The following is a 20,213-nucleotide window of genomic DNA, read 5'->3' as shown; positions in this document are numbered from 1 at the left end:
TCAGACCATCTCAAGCACTCGTACAGTTTCACAGCACTGTTGTCGTGCGTATAAAAACACATATGGTGCACATGTCTACACTGTATAGGGACAAATGTGAGTCATTTCCTCCAAGCCATCATGTCATTTTATTCCATGATTATTTTGGTGCAAACATTTACCTGCCCAGTGTGGCGGACAGCCTACTAAGATTTACTCACCAAACAAAAAACCTGCATTTGGCGCTTGGCAGGTGTTAATTTCAGACCCTGCTTGACAAGCTCCCACACAATTCACTTGTGATCAGCTAGAAGTGGAACATGAAGCGCGATGGGGAGAGTGTGCTGTTCTGAGGGTCTGAGGGCCCTCTGAAAGTCTGATAACACCAACAGACCCAAACATAAAGCATGCATGAGGATTGTTTCCAAGCTCCCAACACCGCTGGCTGCTGCAGAGATGCAGTACAGTTAAGTTACATTAGGGCCAGTAGAGCACAGTGTGTCACCTTTCTGTTGTATTTCACAGCTCTCAGACAGCTTTAGCATGATGGAGAGAGAGAGAGACACTTTTCAAAGTGTCTGCATACTTTGTGTTTCAGAAATGAGAAAAACTATTAGGCTTAACTAATGTAGATTCCTTAAAGGGGACCTATTATGCTTTTCCTTATTTTCAGTCATATATATAATGTTACATGTCGGATGGCCAAAGTGTCAAATAATGAGGTAAATGTATGTAGAAGTAATCCCTGTGAGCAAAAATCAGCAGCTTCAGACTGCTCTGAATGTTCAGTTTCCAACAGTTTTTTCCAGGTTCAGCCCGACCTGACGTTGGCTTGTGACAGAGTTCACTGCTCCATTCCACTAACATTATGGCATTTCTTCATTGTTTTGGGGGTTGTCACACAGAGCCATGACTGGAGTGGAGCTGGCACGCTGTGAGTGTTTTTCCATTACACAGCACAGCAAAGTAAAATAAGTAGTTTACCTGTTGGCGGTGTGCTGGTCATCTGCAGCTCTTCATCAAACATCATCATCACTGTGGCTGTTTCTGCTTGTACTATTCCTCCCTGCATTATCTCTAACTGATCCTCTCAACAAAGAGCTCCAAGTATCTCCATGTGTTGTTGTTTTGACTGGTTTTTAGCGCTGCTAATGAAGCTCTGCTAATTTGGTGAGGAACACGTTTCATTTCCTGCAAATTCTTCACAGTAAAAGTCTCCTGTTATTCAGTCATTCATAAGTTTTTAATATGAAGCAGTAAAGCAGGAAATGTTGTGTTTTCATCAGCAGTAACTTAACACAACTCTGATAAGGCTGCCCTTGGCAGGCTTCCTGAAAGCTGGCCAATCAGAGTGGGCTCATGGGGAGCGCGGTGTTAAAGAGACAGGAGCTAAGACTGTCTGTTAGAGACAGAGGCTGAACTGAGGGGCTGCATAAAGGGCCAGTATAAGATAAATAAGGAGTTTTTTTAACTGTGAATCATGCAAAGCTACTCTAGTGGAGTCCCAGAATAATAAATATTATATATATATATATATAAATATATGTAACCCGCTGAAGACCGTGAACAGCATGAATCAGTGTTGACTTTTGTTATGTGAATGAGGATCCCGTACAGATGGATTTAGTGGGTGGAGAGAGCCAGACACACACACACACACACACACACACACACACACACAGAGGAGAAGAGGGATTTAACTGTGTAGAAAGCGCAGCCTGTGATCTCCACATGATTCTGGGCTCAGAACTCTGCCTGGCTGCTGCTGGGGGAGAGCCTCATATTATTGTATATGTGTGTGTGTGTGTGTGTGTGTGTGTGTATGTGTGTACGTTGAATACATTTAATGCAGATCCATCTGTCTAACCATGTCTTTCAGCTGAGAGCACCCACAGAGATTTAAAAAAAAATGTACTGCTGATGTTCATGCTGGCAATGAGTCAGGTTCCAGTTGTTTACCACATGGAGAAACTCTTTCATGACCATCAGTCTGAGGCAGACCAATGACAGCCTGAAATGACAACAGTGGCCAGTAGATTTTATCAGCTGGAGATGATTTAAAGGGATGGTTCCGTATTTTTTTCAGTGGGGTTGCATGAGGTACTTATCCATAGTCAGTGTGTATTACCTGCGGTAGATTTGGGTCAGGAGGCTCTCAGTTTGGAGAAGCAGACAGTAGTACTGGCACGGAAGTTAAGCAATGTACTGCTGTGGCCAGCAGCAAAATGTATTTTAGATACCTAAAAAAAACACCTTAAAAATCAATATCAGTTTTACAGATGCACAATATTGGATTTTTTGCCGATAGGGTTGGGAGGGAATTGGGGTAGAGGTGACGGATAGGCTTGTCATATCGGCAGAATGTTTATTTTGGGCCGGTGCCAATATTTCATTTTAAAGCCTTTTATCAGCTGATACCATTGATGTGCCAATATTATCATGCATCCCAAATCAGTTTAAGTGTACTTTATATTTAGAATATTTTCACGGCTTTACCTGGCCATCAGACAGCCCTTTCCTGTGGCACTACATTTTCTCAACTGTAGAACTTACGTATTCCAACACCTGCCGCGCACTGTATTACACCGCACATCAGCTGTGTGGGTCAGAGAGTGCTGTTGCCTGGCCTTTTTCAAGTGGCTAAAATAAGTTTAGCTGCTGTCCCCGTCCACAGTAGTACAGTGCTCAGCTTCTGTACTGGATGCTTTATATAGGTGGCCCACCTGCAGTTCAAAGCACTGTCATCAACCAGACGTGTCTGACTCTAGTGGTGGAGAAAAGCAGCTGGGGATGGGTGCAGATGAGAACAAGCTGGTACAGAAAAGAGATGTTTTGTCAGTCATATGGGCACTTTGGCTTCATTCAGTATGATACAGAGAACAAAGAAGGAGAATGGCAGGCTAGCACAGCTTTCTTTGGGAGTGTTCAGTGCGGACCAGCAGGCAGGTATGCTGGACATTAGCCGTAAACGTTCAGTATGAGCTACAGTATGTCTGGAAATAAATGCTACAGCTCTTCAACAACCAGGCAAAGTTTGAGTCTGAGTGTGTGTTAAAATAACGTCACTCCAAAAGATCCAGCTAACAATATAATGAGATAACAAAAGTCATAAAATTGTTATTCAGACATGTTTATATTACTTATTTTGACATTGGTAATTAAACAGAGACATATTTTATTCAGAATTTCCTATTTTAGCAAACAAATACTGAAAAGTGTTCTTAGCTACTAAACATGGTAAATAAATGTGACTCAGTCATAAGTCCACTGTGAGGTGTGCACAGGTATATTCATGAAGACATTGCTTGATTAATCATTACTGAGGTACATGTGACAATCAATCATGATATTGATTTTAGTTGATATGGCCCAGTCCTACTCTGCAGGTGTGAAATCCTGAATTGTGACGTAATCAATTGTGTAGCTTTCTTCACTCATCATAAAATGAACAGATACATAATCATCAATATATATGAAGCGATATATGAATTGACTGATCAATTGAAGGTATTTATCACCAATAACCTCCCTGCTGAAATGACTGCACAGCTTTCTGCCTTTAGACAAGCAGGTTGTTGCTTATATAATGCCTCTCCTGTTGCGTGTGTGCATGTAAGTGAATAATATGCATGTGATGGTGTGTGCGTGTGTGTGTGTGTGTGTGCGCGCTCCATTTTGCAGGAGGCAGGCTGTGTGTGTGTGTGCGCGGTCTTTTCGAGCCAGGAAACATGCAATTTGAAACGGTGGGATGGTGGAATTTCTAGCCCACATGCTGTAGCAGGAGACGGAGACACGTGAGCCGGTTGACCTCAAACCATCTCTGAAAGAGAGGAGGGGGGGAGGAGGGTAGGGGGGGGGAGCACAGCACAGCGGTGAAATACAGACACAGCCACGAGAAACGGGTGTATGTAAAATAGAGGAAGAGGAGGGTGGGGACGGAGAGGATCTGAACGGAAAGTGAGGTAGGGAGAGAAATGAAAGGAGACGGAGGACCCGGAGAGAGGAAAAAGCAGAGGAAGGCCTGTTGGTAACATAACAACAAGTTTTCCTCTAACAATACCAGGTTCAGTTCCTTAAAGCAAGGCATGAACAGTGGCAGGGTTGAGGGGTTCTCCTCCCACACAAGACTCTGATACAAACTGGATACACAGTCAGTTCAGGCACTTAAAGCAGAGACAGAGAGAGATGGAGGTTCACTGTGCCTGGTTTCAATTAACATGCTCAACAATCCTGCTGTGTTTGTCTCTTGGCTTTCACACATGAACATGTGAGATGTGTGTGTGTGTGTGAGAGAGAGAGAGATCATGCTTGTGACTTGGTCTGCACACAATTTGAGTTTTATTTCATGCAGTAGTGCTTTAATCAGTGACAGGGCTCAACTCACTTCTATTTGTCAGACTAAAGGATAACATATACTGTAGATGACATATTCCCTCTTCCATTTCCTCCATTGATCATTTGGTCTATTGAACAGTGAAAAATGCCCAACAATTTCTTAGAGCCCAAGGTGGTGTGTACAAATGTCTTGTTTTGTCTGACAAACAAGCCAAAACCCAAAGACAATGAACTACATGTTAAAAGAAGGGAAATATTTACATTTAAGAAGCCTGAGCCATCAAATCAAGAGCATTAAAACAGTATACATATTGCATTAAACATCATGGTTAAAATCTCAAGACCATCAAATTCTACAACCTGCACCTGAGCAGTGTCACACCAGATCATGTGCACATGACTGCACCATACGAAACATTTCTATATGTTCCTCCAAACAAAATACATCTGCAGTAATGTACACCAGAGAGAAGCACCAAATCCTCAAACTGCCTTACATGGATTAGGCATTTTTTTTTCATTTTGCTTGATAAATGACTGAAATAATTAATTGTGGTTGATTTTTCTGTTCTACTTGTTTCATCACTGATACTGCACTGTGTTTCAGTTATAGTGTCTTGCATCTAAATCCATGTACTGCAGATTCCCTATCACTGCCTGACATTTATGCTGATGAATATACAGTATGACTAGGACTATAAAATCTTGGCACACATGCATCACTGGCTGCTGGCTACACAGCCGACTCCTCACCTCTGTCTGGACAGCTACTTTTAGACACCGCAGTGAAGTTGCATTTTGTGAGAGAAGAGGGCAGTGTAATGCTGTAAATGTTCTGTTAGTCAGCGTGAGTCATTTTGGGACAAGAGTGCATGTAGAACAACAACAACATGAACACGCTTAGACGCTGCTTAAGGCCGGTCCAGGCATATTAAAGAGAGTCTAATCACACACACTTGTGCTAATCTATATTTATTTCAACATAAACATGTCTTTTAAAAGATCTACATAGCCACACATTCCAAAATAAACAAATAAATAATATACTGTAAAACTTCATTTAAAGACTGTAAATCTCTCTCTGTCTCTGTCTCTGTTTCTCTCTCACTCTCTCACTCTCTCTCTCTGTCTCTGTCTCTCTCTCTCTCTCTCTCTCTGTCTCTCTCTCAGGACGAGATCAAATCACTCTCTGCCATCGTTACCACACGGTCGTTGTTGTTGTTGAATTATTTACTCGTTTCAGCTCGACCTACATTTCATTTTCAATCAATGAAAGTGAAGTTGTGTGAGTCCTGTCTGTCACGCGGTGCATTCAGTGCAGTGGGCCAGGCCCATGCAAGAACTCACCAGGCAGACACACGTTGATAGTGCTGCTTTTTTTCTTCACAGTTGAATATTAATTTTCACTATTGAACGTCTGTTTTTTCTTTTTTTCTTTGGAATGTAGAATATTTGTTGACAGCCCTACTGTACACAGGTGTGTCAATGAATGAAAGTCTATTATTAATGAGTTCATGTCCATTATTTTGATGTGATTCAGTAAATGTTGTATTATTATAGCTCATCTCAATGGCAGCAGACAGTCCGTCTCACCATATAAATATTGGATTGTACTTCATTTCCAAATCATTGACACTCTTCCAAATGTTCAACCTTGGCATGTTTTTTTCACTAGTGGATTTTGCAACCTAATGAAACGTTTGTTTTCAAGATTACATTTTTTTTAAATGAGTTTATCTGTTACCTTGAACAGAAAACAGATGAAAATCAGATACAAAATCTATCTGAAAACCTGATGAAAACCAAATATTATCTGCACACACCCTGTGAATGAATCATTCATTTTTACTTCATGCATAATTAGAAGCACAGTTAAGTGTCTCACCAGTTTTTCTCTTCACTGTCAATCACTGGAAGCATTTTGTGAGAACTGTGACGAGCTCGGGTGCATGAGGATATACAATCTGGATAAACACGAGTTTTTAATCTGGAACCCAGAAGAATCATTTCTACATCGTCAGGTCTTCATTTAAGTTTATTACCATTGTTTCACCAATAACAACACAAACAGAAAAATCAAAGACAGATATTAAAAGAGTCAAACGGCTCTTCCTTGTAAATGTCAAGAGAGGAAAGGTTGAGTGAGGTTTTCGTTTGAAGCTGACTGAGACTGAGGAGTTACAATAGTTCACTGCAAACACAGAGACAAGCTTTTTTCCCTGACACGGCAGAATATGTGTCCTGCTGCTCTGCTGGATCAATGTCAAACACACAGAGACACACACACACACGCACACTGACTTTGTTGATGTTTGCGTCAAATAGTTTCGGGTTGAGTCACAGCTCTCTCTTTTTTCTCCCGCTCTCACTGTGTGATTTTTGTTATAACCAGCTGTACAGCAGTCCGTTTAAACTGCAGCACAAACTCCACTGTTATAACATCACTGTCCTTTCTTAATGAAGGTAAAACTCATGTTTCAACCTTGTTTTTCTAGTGTTTGGACAGCAGGGTTAATGGTTCGTCCCCTAATGAAATGTGGATGTTACTTTCAGTGGTTTTGGCTGTGCAGACCCAACAGTAAACAGGCCTTGTAATAGCAAGACCATTCTTATATTTTCGGGGCGCCAGAATAGCACTGTGAGGTTTGAGTCCTATGCGCTGTGTAATTAAGCTGCAACTAAATTTAAACCAAACTGTGATTAGATTTAACAAGCCAACAAAGGCAGACAGCACTGCAGCTCCACACACACATGCTGTATTTATATGCATCTGTGTGTATTTGTATGCATATTGTAGTTGCAGGGCTACACTAAAGCCTCTCAGCCCGTATTATGTGGCAAGTGTTGTTGAAAGACTTCTTTGTTTTTGGACCTGGACACACACACACACACACACACACACACACACACAGTACCCCTCGCCAGAGCAGGGTTGACAAGTTGTCATAATGATGCAGAATTATGAAAAGCTATTTTCCATGATGTCAGTCATTGGCCCTGACATGAACTCAGAAAAATCCAGCTCAGTCTGGAGCTGTCAGTCATTGCGTCTGCTGCTTTCTCTGCTTCACTCTTGTCACCAAATATTCACACAGGACAGCTGGAGACACGAGAGGAAGATGGAGTCCACTTTATTTTAAAACAGCTCTCTGTTATGTATTTTGTTTTTTAAATGCAGCCCTTATTTTACTTGAGGTGAGAAAATATCATGTATCTACTATTAGAGTACTTATCATTTATAACATGTGTATAATAGAATGTTAGTTTATTCCATGTTGTTGGTGTGTATACTCATTTACACCTCACATCAACCGTATTCATTCTTCTATGTGTTGAAGCAGCCAAGCAATCAGCCTGTTCTGAACAGGCACTGCTGTAGTTTGATTTGAAATGCAATGGTTACTTAGGTAACAACAAATAGAAAAAAAGGACTCTTGAGTGGAGAACTTTGAATGTGATATGTAATGTAATAGTTAGCAGGGCAGGATCGTGGTTCACATGGTTCAGACTTTTGGATGCATGTGCCCCCCTCTGTTTGCTCGGGACCACAGTGTTTCCAAGCATCATTACGAAATACGTTCCAGTGCTGGAAGTGTTGGCTGAGTGTGTTTACACAGCTCACATTCGCTTTGTTCTCAGGTCTGTTCAGTATTTCTTCTCTTTGTCACAGACAGACTCTTCAGTATTCTGTTTACATCCCCGGTGTTTACTGCTACGAAAGCCACAGCGGAGGGAAAGCACTGATTTCAGACTGCAGACACTGTACAACTGCTTAATCTGTCCCCTGTGGATGTGTATGTGTGTGTGTGTGTGTGTGTGTGTGTGTGTGTTTGTGAACATGTGGTGCTAAGGCCTCGTTAAACCACTGTACTATTTAGGTCTGCTAATCGAACAGATGGTAGCTAGCAAGCTGCAGCAGCGTGTGTGTGTGTGTGTGTGTGTGTGTGTGTGATCTCTTCAATAAATCTCTGTGGTTGTATTACTGCCCTCAACAGCGCTGCAGAGTTAAAGGTGATGTTGTGTATAAGAGCACACATGACACATTGTAGATATCAATGTTTTCTAAAACTAGACATTGAGACATTTCCTGCTCTGTGTAAACACTGCATGGACAAACTAGATTTTATTACATGTTCAGGTCAACTTTTAGCAACTGGACTATAAAAAATATTGTAGAGAGCTACAGTGTTTAGCAGTGTGTGTGTGTGTCTCATGTGTTAGATGGGACACACAAATATGATGCTGTGTTATGTGGGGATTTTTTAAATGAAATTTATTTTGGTCTGCAATCACAAACACAATTTGACAAACCTATCCTCCTCCTAAAAGGATATGGGTGTATGAATGTCAACAGTTTAGAAGTGATGTGGAGATCCATCCTTACACACACAGGAACGATCTTTATCAGCTCCACACAGAGTTTAGAGATTTTACATTTGAAAAGAGCTCTGGTATCTGATCAGTACTGAGTGAGTTTGAGTATCAATCTACTATCTGTTATATCTTAATACAGAAGGTTTTGGTTTCCTGTTGAGGTTGGAACACATTCCTGTACAGTTACTACATTTCTTGCGTTTAGAAGTACAGTGTGTACTGTAAGTGTACTGTGCTCCTGACTGAGTAATGTAAAAGAGTAGGAGCTGTAAATATGAATGAATCAGGGTGGTGTATGAACAGATTGAACAGACTCAATCTGCCAGTCTCTCCAGTCCCTTCATGCTCTGATGCCCGCTGAGAGGAGGGAGAGGAAAAACTGTTCTCATAACTGCTCATTGTTTTAGGATGGCGGTTTCCCCCTCACCGTCACAACACAAACACACACACACACACACACTGCAGACAGCTAAACACTGAGTGTGACTGGTTAGATAACTGTAGTTGAATGGACAGTTACAAAACAGTGTGGCTAACCTTCTTTGTGTCCACACACAATTGCTTTCCCTACATGCATATGTGTGTACGAGATGCTTCATTGGCAACACAAACCGTCACAGTTGTCAGGTGATGTTGCTTTTATATGACTGTACACTGTGAAATGCTTGGTAATACGATCTCCAGTACGGTTAACAGTGTGTGGCTGGAGCAAACTTAAACACTGTCACCTCACTCTGGTCTACCTTAACAGTTGTCATACCTAGCATGTTGGTTTGTGTGTGTTCCAAAACAAGTCACTGCTTTGTATTCCAGTAGATAATGACTTCTAATAAATGATGGGCAGGTCTTTATGTATTGAAGGCATGCCCCGCTAGTATCATTCTTAAGCCTGATTGGCTGAGCTGTGTGTTGGTCTTGTATTATAACTCAGGTATTTTAAAGTTGAATTGGTTCAATAACAACATGGGCAGGGTTGCAGGTGGCAGTTGAGGCAGGACTACATCTAACACATCAGTTTGAAGCCTAAATGAAAACTATTCTAACACTAAAAATTATACGTTGAGATGCATCGTTGATGTGGATGGATGGATGGATGGATGGATGGATGGACTTTATTGATCCTAAATCTGGGATCATTCCAGAGTCTTTAAAAGGAAATTAAATCCTGAAGCTGTTTTCAGACAGAACGCAAAGCACATTTTTTTTCTTGCGTGAGTTTGACTGCTGGATCGTTTGTGTGTTTTGCCCCAAACAGCCAAAATCCTTCACTGTACATTAGCTGTAAGCTATCTAGCAATGGAAGGTGTCACAAGTGTGTTTGTGTTCACTTCAGCGTCTGACTGTATTTCCCTCCAGTCTCTCTCCTTTTCCTCCTCTCTTCTCTCTATGCTCGTTAAGTACATTCATAAAGTGCCGTGATAGGTGCACATTTTTTGCATATTTGTGTCTTTGCATTGACTTTGTATATAATCACGCTGTGTGAAAAATTCACATCACAATGATGTGTGACTTGTCAGTCTATAGACATAGACAGGTGTCAGAAGTGTATTGTCATCAAGAGGCACTCTCTAGAGTCATGTCAGCTGCACTGAGATGATGGGAAACAGGATTCTGCTGGTGAAAATGGTTCACCAGAAAATGTCAGGTTAAAAGACTAAAGGTGATTTTGCATGTCTTGAGTCAGTTTACCAAAACTCCTCTACATTTACATTACTGCTTTACTGCTGGTCATTTTGCAAACCATGCAGTAGTGTTTGCTGTAGATTTTTATATTTGCCTCCAAGGCAACTGTTGGTTTTGATTTATTTCCATGCTGTGTGAAAATCAATGGGCAGACTGTTGAAGCTTATAACTCATCACCATGAACATTAAGACTCCATTCATTTTCCCCAAATGAAATTGGAGTATTTGGAAAATGTAACAATGTATCCAGCCTGCTGTTACACTGGCTACATGTTAATGTTCTAAATATTCTGCATCTGTTGCAGCACTGTTGGCAGTTTGTATAGTGAGGAAAGCTAGTGGCCTCAAATATCTCTGTGCATTAATAAATCATTTAATCAAAGTGCTCTCCTACCTGTTGAGGATTAACTGGACCTAGTCTGCCATCGCACACATGTTTATTACCAAGTGAGTCCATCTGTAAACTGCATCCACGAACGTGCACGCCAGTCTGTGTTTTGAAGGCTCACTCGTGAGATCATCATGTGCAGAATTCATCCACCATTTCAAATGTGAGACTGGAAGCCAGCTGAAAGATCTCAAGGCTAATTGAAAATGGAAAATGCCACATCAAGTACTGTTTGCTGTTCTAAATGTACAAATGCAGGGAGTATATGCTCTGTAGGAAGGTTTCACAAGGATCAGATGCTAGCTGGTCTCATAGATCAATGCCTCCATTCGCAGGAGAACAAGCTAAATAAACATCTTTGTTTTATTTTACGTGCTTACGAAGTTGTCAGGAATGAGTCTTTGTACTTGCTTGTAAAATATAAGCTCACTGTGTGTGTGTGTGTGTGTGTGTGTGTGTGTGTACCATGTATCGCTATGTGCATACGTGCAATAGTCACATTGCAGGACGCGTGATGTGAAGTAAGTCAAATGAACTCCAACACATCATGCTACAGCTTTTTTACTGCTTGATACAAAAGGAAAACTTGCAAAGTTCTCATTTTCCATGACTAATTTACAGGAAAAGTCCGGGCTGATATTACATAATTTAGTCTCATTGAAGGGTTCTTGGACACACAGAGTTGTTGCCAGTCTGCTCTGGTGAAGGGGTGCACTTCATCAATATATCAAACAACCAAAGCAGGCCCCGCTAGTCGCCTACCACAACCTGAAAATGAGCGCTGCCTGTTTAATTGTTTGATAAACTGATCAAGTGCACCTCTTCACCAGAGCACATAGTGAACTGATTGCTGTGTGTTCAGAGTGCCTGTAAACATGCAGGCGACACGGCTACTGTCACAGATAACGTCGCCTGGATGTTAGAGGCAGGCGTTCATTACGCAAGGCGGCATTGGAGTGTGTGTGTGTTCCTGTTGTCAGCGACACCTTGTCCCAGTGCTGGTTAAAAGTTAACAGTTTTTTCACAAATACCTCTCCACCTGTTCTCTCTCCACTTGTCCATGCCAGCGTCAGAGTTGCATACATGAAACTGAAAGCGGAGGAGTCCAAGCTGGACCCTCTGCAGAGGGCTGAACCTCTGACACCTCTCTGGTAGTAGATGTAGGAAGGGGTTTGGTTTTGTTAGAAGAGGATAGACTGTTAAAGTACCCAAAAATTATGATTGTTAATTGTATATCTGTACATGAATAACACACAGCATGTATCTGGTGACATTTCCTGTATTTTTTCATATTGCAATATATATCTCAGAAAAAAGAAGATATTGCAATGTCAGCTTTTTCCAATATGGTGCAGTCCTAGTAGCATTACATAGCCTTAACAGTAGTGTCACATGGTTCATTCAAGCTAGACTTCTCTTTCCCTCGAGGCCTCAACTGGCAGGATGCCACCATTATCAGACATGTTCACTCTAAGATAAACACACAAGTTATATGGCACAAAACTAACTTATTCATCAGCAAAAGCAGAGAAGAGTTTTCACAGTTTCTCCAGTGAGTTGAACCTCTGTGATGACGGTTGCTCAGATGTTTTGATGTGTTTGTGAGGGCGACAGTCGTGGCTGGAGGCATCATGTTAGCGGGTTGTCAGTCCGTACCTCCATACGTCCCTTGTTAATGCAATATCTCAGGAACTTTGAGGGAATTTCCTCAAGTTTGACACAAACGTTCACTTGGACTCAAGGATGAACTGATTCGACTTTGGTGGTCAAAGGTCGAGGTCACTGCGACCTCACATAACACATAATTTTTGGCCATAACTCAAGAATTCATACACTAGTTTCACACAGATGTGTAATAGGATAAAATGATGAAGTGATGACGTTTTATATCCAAAAGGTCGAAGGTCAACTTCACTGTGACATCATAATTTTCTGCGAAAACACTTTCCTGGCCATTATTCAACACCATAACTCAGGAACAGAAGGGGAGATCGTGATCATATTTCACATTTGGTCAGATACTGGACTGGTGACACTAATCTGTGTGTGTGAAGCATCCACCATTTAGAATTTGTAGCTTCTTTGCAGCAACATCCATATCTGAAGCTTTGTCTGCTGTCATGACTACAACTTTGTGTTCTATCACAATCAGAAAGTCTTCACTACAAATATTATGAGTCTGGACAGACATGGATGTAAATTGCAACTTGACTGATTGGTGGTTTGGTTTTGGTTTGGTTGGTTTATATATTTCTAGAAAACCGCTCATCCAAACGACTTCACACATGGACACTGCACTTTCTTGATTCCCCAGCAATCCACCTGCCAGATATGAAGTAGATTGGATAAACGGTTCTCGAGATGTTTGAAGGACAAACATACAAACAGACAGAGGTTGCTTACTTTAAATCACCGTCGCTGGACATTAAGTTTATTCTCACATACATCAAGAGACTAAATACCGTGACAGTTTATATGTGTAATACAATGGGCTCTCTGTGTGTGTGTGTGTGCATGTATGTGTGTGTTAGTTGAAATATGACCTTGTCTCTCATAGAACAATGTGAATTATTGATTAGAAAGAGACCGGGGGAGAGAATTACAGAGGAGGGGAATACTGATGTGGTGTCTGCTTCAGCTCTGAATACTCAACCAGATGTTGCTCTGCATGCGGATCCAAACCATGAATGTGCTCCGCATTACACACCCTCATTGTTCAACATGCCCGGCTTTCCAGCACTTACACACTGTTTCTGTTGAAATAGTGGTGGATCAGATCAGGATTAACACAGCGCAATGCACAGTTAGTGCAGTTTGTGACAAATCCATATTTGTGCTCTGAGTGTAACAGCTTAATAGAAAAGATAGATTAGTCTTATTTAATTCCAACATGAATTAAAAAGGTACAAGAAGGGCTTAGACTTGACCTGATACAACTAACAGACATCCTGATTGAAGATTCTTAAGATAAATTTTTCCACATGAAATGATCATCAGTCTGTCTGCTGTAACCCAGCCGTAGTGGATGAATGTGTCTGTGTTTCTGTCACTGCTTGTCGCTGCGGGTGTCTGGCAGGACTTGGACTGCTTGGTGCTTCAGGACCTATGAAGCACTCCTGGTGGGAGGAACTGACTGACTAACTGTGTGAGATCTAGACTGATTCTGTCGTAGTCTGAGGTAGCATGTGTGGAGAAAATACTGACTTTAAGATAGATAAAATTCTTACAGTACAAACCTTACAGTATTGTGTGCTAGATCAAACTGATGGCAAAATGCTTCCAAAAAACAATCTCAGTCCAGTCGAGTTTGCTTCGATGTTAAAACGTCTCATTTTTCTGAGAACTTTCAAGACTTCCATGATGACTGAGAGAATTCCATCTGCTGATGCACCATGTGACAGAGTTGAAAGCTCAAGAACTAGCTAGTAAGTGGAACTTGAGTTGAGATTGGTGTGGGACTGCTGTTTCCAGGGCCAAGAATGAACTTTGATGCTGTAACCGTAAAACCCTTCTTAAGCTGAGTATGAGAAGTTCATTCTTGACCTTGTGAATAGCAGCTAACTTAAGGTCCAATCACTTGATTTTCCTTTCAACCAGTCTTCATCAGTGAAGAGAGTTGTTGGCTTAGCTATCATTATGTCATCTAAGTATGGAACTTTAACATAAATCTTCATAGTTGATGCATTGATATTGTACTCTTAAAACTCCTTACTATTCACAAGTGCTCCTCACTCAGTGGCAGTGTGTCTGATAGCAGTTCTAACAGGGCTGCTGTATCTGAACACAAACCCCCTCTGCAAAGTGAAGAGATGGAGAGAAGAGGAGCGGGGAGGGAGAGGAAAAGAAAGGAAAGGGGGAGAGGATGAAAGAGGGTAGTAACAGACAATTCAATTTTCCCAAGTGCCTCCAGTCGTGTGTCTCGTGCTATGAAACTGAAGACTGTGTGTGTGTGTGTGTGTGTGTGTGTGTGTGTGTGTGTGTGTGTGTGTGTGCTGAGCCAGTTCATTCACGGTAATTAACACCACTAGAATAACAGCCTCTGGAAACAAGTTGATCTACTCTCCTGGCTGCTGGAAGTGTGTGTGTGTGTGTGTGTGTGTGTGTGTGTGTGTGGAGTCAGATTTCAGACAGGTAACACTGGAATCCCTCCACACCCTCAGCATTTCGGGGAGGATCTACAGGAGAGAGTAACTGTACGCTATCTTTATATTTTTTATTGATTTGATCATACAGTGGTTGAGAAATGTTGATAAAGTAGCATTAATAATTGTTTTATACAGTTTTTACACAAGGTGTTTTCAGTCCAACTGGAGGACAAATCAAAGAAAAGAAATAAGAAGCAGGAAGGGAAAGCTGGCAACCCCTCTACTCTGCAAAAATGTTTGCATGACATTGGAAGCTTTTCCCCTCAAGAATGCAATAATGGCTCTGCACCATCATAACATGCTGTATTACCATCATTCTACTCCAAAATAGCTTGGTTGGGAATGCAAGAGATGGACCGACAATCAACACTTGGATCCTGAATATATCCTGACTCTGATTATGAGACAGTCCCCCCCTTTTATCAAAAAGCTCTTTTGGAACAAGACTTTGTGAACATAAAAAAACACAAGTCCTGTTGGGAAAGTTTCCCCAACATACTGTTAGTCCAAGTATAAGAGAGTGTATAACAGGCTGAACACCCACACACACTGTCAATAATGTTTCTGTCATACTCCTTCTGTGTCTTTTATAAACTCTGTACTGACAGCGTGTGGAAATTCAACCCTTTTTTTTTCACATGATTTAATTTTCCTTTGCACCTGTCCAAGTGTGCACTTTATTTGACTCATAAATGTGAAACACAACATTTTTCCATTAAAGCATAATGTCAATGTTGCAGAGTATGCTTTCAAATGCAGCTATCAGTCACACACACACACACACACACACACACACACACACACACACTGGCTCTCTTCTGAGACATATAGGCACTGCAGAGATATTTTCCTCCTGTGTACTCCTCATAGAGCTGACTGTAAAACCATTTGTGTTCGGTACGTCTCTGCTGTCAATCAGCCAGGTTTGTCCTCTCTGACAGGACAGCTGCTGCTGAGGACAGTGACAGCTGAACAGAGCTCTTGAGTTGGTGTGGATTGAACAGATGAATGTTTTGATAGCACGTTTGATGTGTATTCCCAGTTAGGTTCAGGTTATGGTAAGGGGGGAAACACACTTCAACACCGGTACTAACTCCATTTAAAGAGAACATCTGCTATTGTGAATATGTGAATGTCTAGTCCTTGAATATACTACCAGTCAGGGTAGGAACTTTTTTTTTTTGCCCTCATGAAATATGTGTCATTTGGCAATTTGGCAACATTTAATGAGTAAGAATACTCACACAGAGTTATAATCCCAGTTATAGATTTGAACTGTATGAGTATTTTTTACCCATTTGTAATACATATTTGAACATCTCAACAACATTGCTGATTGTTTGGCATGTTGTGTATGACACTCTATGGTTTAAAATGACATGCAGTATGACAGGCTCAGGGCAGACCAGGAGAGGGTCAGTCACTGTCCAGATTTCTAACCTACTTTCATTTCAAACTGATTGTGACTCAGCTGGAAGTGTGGCAGGTTTGCAAATTAAAAAAAGGCCCCATGCAGGTACGGAAGCCTAGATGTTCCAGACATTTCTGACTCACACTTTGAATACGGAGCAATATCCGGACACGCTTTGCAAAACGTATTAAGTCTTTGTTTAACTGTTTCCTTTATGAGGGCATTTAAAAGCCCCTTTCATCCCAATTCCAAGGTGCAGTTTTATATTTTTTAGGGGCATTTTGCCCTGAGCTCCTGCTAACCCAGCTAACAGCCCATCTCTCTGGGTGTACGCCTCTCATACTGTAATAAGCAGTAACATCACCATTTAGCACCTTTTTAAAAATCCATTCTGGTATTTCATTCACACATAGTCTGTGTTTCGGTGCAGTGAAAATGAATCTTTTAGAAAGCACTGCAAACCTGAATTAATGCCAGTCTCACATTGTAGTGTGATGAGGAAAAATGGAAAATGTCAGTGTAGCATATGTTATCATATGTATGTTATCATATGATCACAGGTGTCTGACTGCTGTGTTCTACATTTTGAGACATGAGAGCACTCATCATTCTTCACACTGGCTCTGGAAACCACTCATTCTCCATAAACTATTAAAGGCTGATCATCAGAAATGACATGAAGCTGATGACTCAAGTGGCACAACATGCAGAGTAGAAGAGACTGAAGCATTCTGCCATTGCTTTGGTATTACATAATAGATGATAACCTTTTTACACAATGACTTGAAAATGCAGTCGTGGACAGAAAACTGTCAGTATGTAAATGGGATTCTAAAATGTTTGGACTCATCAGTGTGGACTGAGTGCTCTCTCTGTCTCTCTCTCTGTCTCTCTCTCTCTCTCTGTCTCTCTCTCTCTCCCTCTCTCTCTCTCTCTCTTGTACCAGGCTGTTCCTCTGTAATAGCCTGAGATTCAGAGACCATTTGTCTTCTGCAACACACATGCGCCACACACACTCTTTCTCGTAGCTCTCCAAACCCAGTGCAGACCTACTTTTGCATGCTCCCTCAAATAGAGGTCTTCTTTGTTCACTACATCAACCCCAGAGCTTGTTCTGTGTGTGTGTGTGTGTGTGTGTGTGTGTGTGTGTGTGTGTGTGTGTGTGTGTGTGTGTGTGTGTGTGTGTGTGTGTGTGCGTGTGTGTGTGTGTGTGTGTGTGTGTGTGTGTGTGTGTGTGGAAAATTGCTGCCTAGAGGCCTCCCCTCTGTCGTCCAAGCTCTCTCTTAGAAACACACGGACATTTTTCTTTCTCTCACTCTCCCTCCTTCACTCTGTCTGTCTGTCTTTTTCTCTCTCTCTCTCTCTCTCTCTCCCTCTCTCTCTCTCGCTCTCTGTCACTCACACACACACACACACACACAATCTTAGTGAAGTCACATGAATCATTAGTGAGACCCAGCCCTGTTTCCCATATTGGCCTGACACAACACCACAGGATATTCACGTGATGGTAACCTGAGCCTCCGTGTGTGTGTGTGTGTGTGTGTGTGTGTGTGTGTGTGTGAACACTGATGGATGTGTAAATATGTTTTCTGTTTTTCTGTTTGTCTGTCTGTGTCTTAACTTTCAGGAAATGTTTTACATCCATTTAGACATCAGTAACATAAGTTTGAAAGTGTGTGTGTGTGTGTGTTTGCTGGGCATGACCAGCGTGGGAAACACCTGTGTTTGGAGTTTTGAGGTGGATCATAGCTGCAGTAAGTCCATCCCAGTGGAGGCTTACAACAAATCAGTATGTTCTTGTGACCCCGTGTCCCTGGATAAGACCCTAGTGTGGGTATGAGTTATGAGTAGGTGAACCAAAGAGGAACTTTTCCCTCTCAGATTGTTTCATTTGAAGCATTTTTAGCAGCCTTGAATCATCTTGCGACCATTCTGGGTCATCAGTAGATCTTTGCTGATCAGCAGACTGCTGAGCTGTTTGATTAGATGGTTACCAAACCTCTGAAAGATGATCCATCATCCTACAGCGAAGTCTGGCAATGTTGATGATCTGTTTTGTCTCTTTGTACAAAGAGCAAGGACATGTGATAAGTCTTAAACAGGAAGGGAACACTGTCAATACACCGTATGTAAACCTATCTTAAGATATCACCAACAGCTCTGTCATCACTGATCATTTAATGACCTCTAGTTTACTACTACACTACTATGATGTCCCTATCACACTATAAAGTGTTTCACCGTTATCACTTTATAGCTGATAACAGCTGGAGTTTGGCCTCTAGACATGTCATTCATCTAACATACACAAAACAAAAATGAATTCACATTAGTAGAACATAAACTATGTGTGTTGAACTCATCTCGGCCTCCAGGCAAGTTATTATGAATGAGTTTACAGTATACACATACCAAGGTGTGTGCTTCCCTACACTTGTAGCCTCACGCTGAGAGATTCAGTGTTCAGTGCTAGAGCTTTATGTAAACTCCATGATAGATGTCCCCCCGAGTCCCCCACAATATCACCACGTTTAGATGTCATGTCCAGATATTCCCAGAGACAAAAAGGTCAACATCTGCAGAAATTCACTTCAAATATCAAATGTGAATTAAATGTCAGGATTTTGTTGTCAGCAGAGATGACTATATTATCTACCAACAATGTAGTTAAACAGTCTCCATTCAGAAGTAAAAACACAAGTTATATACAGTATAAAAAAAACAAGTCATTAGTTCTATTCATTAAGAGTACACAAAATATTGTGACATAGACTCCATCCCATCCAAGGACACTACATTTTATATTCATGTAAAATCTCATCATCTCATCTGTGATTTTTCACATCTAACATGGCACATGACATTAACATAAACATGTATTATTATTACTGGACACAGTGCATATACTGTTTACACTATGAACATTTCCTGCTCAATATTTTGGACATTTCATTCTCTTTACATTTGTAACGGCTCTTTTCACTTACACATATTTTCTATATTTTATTGTAATTTTCTATTTTCTATCATTCACTCTTTGTCCAGTGTCACTGTAACTCATTGGGAAACCATGATGACATCAGAGGCTCCTCCTCTTTATGTTCCACACATGCAAAGACCTTCAATGAATTACTGGGATAATTCCAAAGTAATGATTTGGTTCACAGGGTGTACTGAACTGAAGATGGAAGCATATCTAACTGAACACTCTGTGCCATAACGTTCAGGACAAAAGCATCTGAGATAGAGGTGTTCAGTGTACAAGACATTTAACAAGCAGAGTCCCCTTGTTCTTGTGCTGTGTCACTGTGCCAAATCTACACACTATGAAGGAAAACATCCACCACTACTAACTCTGAGAAACAGCTCTGTAGATGTTATGTAAAAAAGATGGATGGAATGCTAACACACACTCACATACACACACACACACACACACACACGTGCACAGTCCACAGGCAGTCATGCAGGCTGGAGAAGACAGGAGGGATTTTCCCATACTGCCTCTGCAGCGGCTGGCCTAGATTCCACCCAACGATTGTCTCGTTGCAACTTGGCTATTATTAGAGCTGTATTATCAGGAGAGATGGAGTGAGAGAGGAGGGAGGAAGGAAACTGCAGAGAGGAAGAAAAAGTGTCAGAGAGAAGAGAAAAGCATGCCTTGTTTTTCTTCCAGTTTGTGTCCTCGCCTTCTGCTGAATATTCAACACTCTGTCTCCTTGGGTTTGTAGCAGAAGTCGGCCGCTGTGTTCCCTACAGTATTCCATATTTGATAAAGACTGTTTGTTAGATCCTAGTTTTCACTGCACTTCCCTTGTAGTAATTGAAAGTCACCCCGGCTTCTGAAATACCTCAAATTAGAGGTAACTAAGGATTATTTTCATTCCTAGTCAAC

The 20,213-nt window shown here is 41.3% G+C and overlaps 1 protein-coding gene and 1 long non-coding RNA gene across 3 annotated transcripts in view; both read left to right on the top strand.

Annotated features, from left to right (window-relative positions):
* jmjd1cb (jumonji domain containing 1Cb) overlaps positions 1 to 20,213 on the top strand; it is a 132,012-nt gene that overhangs the window by 18,333 nt on the left and 93,466 nt on the right. The window lies entirely within an intron of this gene.
* On the top strand, positions 1,223 to 19,927 carry LOC122970701. Its single transcript, XR_006399300.1, has 3 exons — positions 1,223 to 1,330; positions 13,148 to 13,153; positions 19,915 to 19,927. It is a non-coding gene; the product is annotated as an uncharacterized LOC122970701 (long non-coding RNA).

The sequence above is a fragment of the Thunnus albacares genome, chromosome 20 (assembly GCF_914725855.1).
Source record: "Thunnus albacares chromosome 20, fThuAlb1.1, whole genome shotgun sequence".
Taxonomy (NCBI): domain Eukaryota; kingdom Metazoa; phylum Chordata; class Actinopteri; order Scombriformes; family Scombridae; genus Thunnus; species Thunnus albacares.
Note: the sequence above shows the minus strand (reverse complement) of the source record. Positions and strands in the feature narration are given on the sequence as shown.